We start from the raw sequence: 6282 nt of genomic DNA on the forward strand, positions 1-6282 counted from the left end.
GAATTTAAAAGAAAGACATGGCAAGGTGCAGTGGCTCACAACTGTAATCCCAACACTTTGGGAGGCTGAGGCAGGTGGATTGCTCGAAGTCAGGAGTTCAAGACCAGCCTGACCAACATGGTAAAATGCTGTCTCCACTAAAAATTCAAAAAATTAGCCAGGCGTGGTGGTAGGCGCCTGTAATCCCAGCTACTCGGGAGGCTGAGGCATGAGAATGGCTTGAACTCAGGAGGTGGAGGTTGCAGTGAGCCAACATCATGCCACTGCACTCCAGTCTGGGAGACAAAGCGAGACTCCATCTCAAAAAAAAAAAAAAAGAAAGAAAGAAAGGCATGGTCTTTACCTTCCAGAAATTAACAATCAGGTATGTGACTTATACTCAGATAATAGATAATAATGACAAATGGATACATTTTGAAAATCCTATAACAGAAGTAAAGACACTGTGCTGTGGGAGGCTAGCTTCCAGTCTGCAAAGCTGGAGACTTCATGGAGGAAGTGGAATTTAAGCCTGAAAGAAATGGAGGAAAGACAGTCCAGGAAGAAGAAACAGTCTAAGTAAAGGCAAAAAGATGGGGTCATTCATTCAAGAACCGCTGAGTTCCATTTAGCTGAGTGTAGTCTATCTGCACTGGACTGAAGTTTGTGTCCCCCTAAAATTTCTATGTTGAAACACTAACCCCAAAGCATTGAAGATGGAGCCTTTGGGAGATGATTAGGTCATGGAGGTGGAGCCCTTATGAATGAGATTAGTGTTCCTAGAAGTGTAAACCAAAAATAAAATTCTAAGCCCCCCAATTGACTGATGAAGCCCCCTCTCAGCCAAGGGCATTCCAAAGTAAACCTGAAAAACTAGTTGAGGGCATGATGGGAAGGGGAGGTCAGATGCGCTTCATTAGACCCTCCTCTTTTTGGAATTCAGACACAAATGGTCAGCACTAACATTAAAACAGAGATCTTAAGACTGACAAAATAGACTCTTTGCAGCAATAAGATACCAAATTCCAACCTGATTCTAGTATAGCATCATGTGATAGAGAGCAGGCCCTGAAAGAAATCAAAGTATTTTACCCTAAAAATCTATTTTTTGAAATATTTTGAAACGGCCATGCAAAGCTGGCCATTTGTTGTGATAGCAAGCCTCTTATGGGAAAAATTACACTCTGAAGAATCCCCTTCCCTTTCCAGGTCTTTTCCCTAACCTAGAAAAGAATCAATTCTCTCAACCAGTTGCCAATCAGAAAATCTTTGAAACCACCTATGACCTGGAAGAACCCCCCGACCCCACTTGGAGTTGTCCTGCCTTTCCAAACTGAATCAGGGTGCACCTTACATGCATTGATTGATGTCTGCCTGTAACTTCTGTCCCCCTAAAATCTATAAAATTAAGCTGTGACCCAACTACCTTGGGCTCATGTTCTCAGGACTTCATCAGGCTGTGTCACGAGTCATGTCCTCACATTTGGCTCAAAGTAAATCTCTTCAAATATTTTATGCAGTTTGACTCTTTTCGTTGACATAAGAAGAGGCCAGAAGCCAGGTATGGTGTCACACACCTGCAGTCCCAGCTACTCGGGAGGCTAAGACAAGGGGATTGCTTGAGTCCAGGAGTTTGAGTTCAGCCTGGGCAATAAAGAAAGACCCTGTCTCTAAAAAAGAAAAAAAAGAAGAAGAAGGCAGAGAGCTAGTCAGCTCTCCTTTTGCCATGTGAAGACAGAGCAAGAAGATGGCTCTCTGTAAACCAGGAAGCCTTCACCAAGAACCCAATCCTGCTGAAATCCCGGTCTCAGACTTCCAGCCCCCAAAACTGTGAGAAATAAATATTTGTTGTTTAAGCCACTCAGTTTATAGTATGTTGTGATAGCAAGCACTGCCTAAGGTGGAGGAATAGAAGATGAAGTCAGGCAGGGAGGCAGAGGCCAAACTTTGGAGGCCTGAATGCTGGGCCAAGAAACAGGGAGTTTTATTGACAGCATTTGAGCAAGGAAGACATAGTCATAAGTGATCAGATATAATTGTCAACAACTATTTTCATTTGGAGGTTAGACATCTAACCAAGAAAGACCAGAAAAGATGTAAATTGCCTATTGTGCCTTAACAAAATAACATAACCGTTGCCATTGATGCGGACAAATTCCTGTTCATCTATGGATCATGCAACATAGCAATGGATATGCACATTGTCCCACACATGGCATTTTGATGTGGGGATGTTGTTTGCTTACAACTCAGAAAACTTTATGTGTGCTCAATCTTCATAGTCTGTTTGTGTGGGTCTTTCTCTCTGACCTGGTGTTCAGGATTTCCAGACAGAAGGAAGAGCAAGTGTACCTTCTATGTCCAGGTCCTTAAATGCATCTGAGCAGCCTTTGACCCCACCTGTCCCCATGCCTTTATTTCAACCCCACAAGTGGGTCAAATGAGAACCCCTCTCTTGTCTCGTCTCTCTCTCTCCCCCAGTCTCCTCCTTCCAGCCTAGAAATGGTCTTTATTGCCTTCTTGTGTGGTGAGAAATTGCCCTATATGATATCCTACCTAATTTCCTCTCTTGTTGTTAACATGAATAAACTCAAAACTCTAATCCTCCAGCTTTGATTTATACAGAACCCACAAACCTTACTTCTCCCAAAGAAGCTAGCTCTGCACATAAAAATCTTGCAAATGAAAATCCTGACTATTATCACTGAAATGCACCTGAGACCCTATCTGGGAAATCAGGAAATGAAGTTGCTCTCTAGTCTTCAGCTAGATTTTGCAAGCTCACTGTGTAGTAAATAATTTTATTTTGCCCAAAAAGAGGCCTGGCCTTTGCTGTTTGCCCCTGGGAGGTCACCTCTAAGCCCTTGGAATGTCCTGCCTGATAACTGTTTTTGTTTACTAAGGGACTTTGGACTACACCGGGAAGTCCAACAGTGTGATTTATAGTGAAAATTTGAGTCATATGATATCAGTTCAACCTCTAGAAGAGCTGAAACCTAAGGTCAGCCATGTGGAAAGTCAACCATGAAACCTCAATACAAACTCTTAGCCTGCCACAGTGGTTCATGCTTGTAATCCTAATACCTGGAGAGGCTAAGGTGGAAGTGTCACTTGAGGCCAAGAGTTCAAGACCAGCCTGTGCCACATAGCAAGACCCTGTCTTTCAAAATAAATTTTAAAACTAGCCAAGCATGGTGACACATACCTGTATTCCCAGCTACTTGGAAGGCTGAGGCTGGAGGATTGCTTGAGCCCAGGAGTTTGAGGTTACAGTGAGCTCTGATTGTGCCACTGCACCCCAGCTTGGGTGACAGTGCAAGACTCTATTTCTAAAATAAATTAAAATAACCCTGTACACCCAGGCTTAGGTGAGCTTCTTGGTTGGCAGTACTCCGTATGTATTATCAAACATCTTTGCTAGAAGAGTAACACTGTCCACCACACAGGGAAAAGATGGATAAAAGCTCCACACTTGGAATTTTCTGGACCCTGCCCCACCTGTCTCTTCCCTTGGCTGATTTTCATCTGTATCCTTTCCCTGTACTAAACTGTAACCATGAGTATAAATGTTTTCAGTGAGCTTTGTGAATCCTTCTAGAAAATTCTAGCAAACGACCAAACCTGGGGATGGTCTTGGGAACCCCCTGAGCCTACATTTGGTATCAGAAGTGAGGGTGGTGTTCAGGGCTATTTGTGTAACTCTTCCTCCCCTGATAGTAGCTGCCACAGCCTCAGTGGGAAAAGAGGACCACAGAGCAAAAAAAAATTACCTGCAGTGAGAATTATACCTGATAATAGTTCCTAATACACACATATAAAAAGAAAACTAACAGTGCAAACTAGGTGAATGCTACTAGTGAGATGCAGGCTCTGAGTAGTACTAAATTCAGGAGACAGAACAGTGACTGTGGGTGGACATGGTCAGGGAAGGCTTCCTGGAGGTGGTGGGACTTGAGCTAGGATTTTGGGGATGTAGAGAAATTAAACAGGCATAGTGAAGAAGAGCATTCCAAGTAGAAAGGAATATTTATATCAGCTTGCTAAACTGGCATATTTAGAAGACTAGAGAGGAAAGGCTGCAGCAGAAAATTAAGATGTTATTGGCCTCGAAAGCTTCCTGATGTTATTTATCTCCGTGGGCTTCTTCATTAGCCAATCACTGTAAAAATCTTTTCAAAATACCAAGAATCCCCTTGCTAATCTGGAACACAGAGGCAAGGATTCTATTCCTGATTGTTTGATCTTTTCCACAGCTCATGCTAAACATAATGCTCTGAAAGAGTAAATTGGCCATGAGAAAGATGGAATCGGTGAAGACCTGTGGCCTTTGTACTCACAAGAAAGCCTTGGGAGTCAGCGAGGCTGCTGCACTGCCCAACATCAGCCATGCCAGAGGATGAAAGTGCACTGCCCATCTCCAGCAGGTGCCAGTCACAGAGGATGAAAGCAAACAGTGCCCCCTAGAGGTGTGTCATGGGGTGCCCTGCGGGTAAGGAAAAGCTTTAAGGCTGCAAACCTGATGTAAAATCACTGACTCTGATAAGAGAAATTACAGAGCATGGACTTCTATACTGAAGGCCATAACATAATTAAGGCTAAGGAAACCAAGTGTGGTGGCACATGCCTGTAGTCCCAGCTACTCGGGAGGCTGAAGTGGGAGGATGGTGTGAGCCCAGGAGTTCAAGGCTGCAGTGAGCTGTGATCATGCCACTGCACTCTAGCCTGGACGACAGAGCAAGACCCTGTCTCAAAAATAAGTAAATAAATAAATAAACACACAAGAATGCTAAGGAATCCCCCTACACACACACACACACACACACACACACACACACACACACACGGTGAAATACTTCCAAGTATTCTTACCCCACCTGGATATCTGGACTGTTTTCCATCTGTTCTCTCCAAAACACTAAAGCACACATAGGGAAGAGAATTTTTCCCTTCTATTTCTATTCTTTCTATTTTCTGCTTTTTCTATCTAATTATATCTACCTATTTCTATTTTATTGTTTTGTATTCAAAACAATATAGAAAATAGAATGTCTCTTTTCAACAGGACATAACTTTTTTAGGGAGATCACAACCCTCCTTAGAATTTGATTTTAAAAAGTCCTGAACTCTTACCCTAACAACACACACACACACACACACACACACACGCTCTCATGCATGCACGTAAGACAGAGAGAGAGAGAGTTTTGTGCAAAACTCCAGATATCTCCAAAACCCCCTAGCCTCACAAGACCAAAATGTGATCCTGACATCCAATGGGAAGTCCCTTCCTTATGATGTTCATTGCTTGACCTCTGTCAAGAGTTTCTGAATTTTGGCTATGTCATAGTGTCAGTGTGGTCATTTACTTTTAAAAGAAGCTTGTCATGAGCTATGTAACGTGTAAAGGGTGATTCGTTAACATATGAAGAGAGTTCTAAGAAAAAATCCACAATCCAGAGGTGGCTACTCAGCCCCTCAAACACTGATTTTACTTAAATCCACACCACAGGTTTGTGAAATAGCATGAAGGGTGTTACAAATAATTGACATTGGCAAAATGAGTGATGTTGGAGGAATAAGGTTGCCATAAAAATTATCCAAGCCCCTAGAAAACATTAATGCTAAATAAGCCAGACACAAAGAGACAAATATTATGTGATTTAACTTATATGAGTTAGTTGGAATAGTCAAATTCATAGAGATGAACAGTAGAATGGTGGTTTCCTGGAGCTGGGAGAAAGGGGAGTTATTTTCTAATGGATGCAGAGTTTCAGTTTGGGACAATAAAAAAGTTATGGAGATGCATGGTGGAGCTGGCTGCATGACATTGTGAATGTACTTAATGTCACAGAACTATATAATTCAGAATGGTTCAAATGGTAACTCTTATGTATATTTTATCACATTGAAAAAAATGTTTGCAGACCCTCCCATGCCTACATGAATGAAGTATAAGGAACAGGCAAGCCCAGGACCTAATACCTTAGGAGAAAACATTAGAGAAAGTGTCTCTCCCCACAATTTAGGGACTCCAACCAATATCTCATGTTAACATTTTAATCCAAAGTGGCTGCAGGCCGGGTGTGGTGGCTGAGGCTTGTAATCCCAGCACTTTGGGAGGCCAAGGCAGGTGGATCACAAGGTCAGGAGTTTGAGACCAGCATGGCCAACACAGTGAAACCCCATTTCTACTAAAAGTACAAAAATTCGCTGGACGTGGTGGCAGGTGCCTGTAGTCCCAGCTATTCGAGAGGCTGAGGCAGGAGAATCCCCTGGACCCGGGACGCGGGGGTTGCAGTGAGC

This window comes from Cebus imitator, unplaced genomic scaffold (assembly GCF_001604975.1).
Source record: "Cebus imitator isolate Cc_AM_T3 unplaced genomic scaffold, Cebus_imitator-1.0 Scaffold60, whole genome shotgun sequence".
Taxonomy (NCBI): Eukaryota; Metazoa; Chordata; class Mammalia; order Primates; family Cebidae; genus Cebus; species Cebus imitator.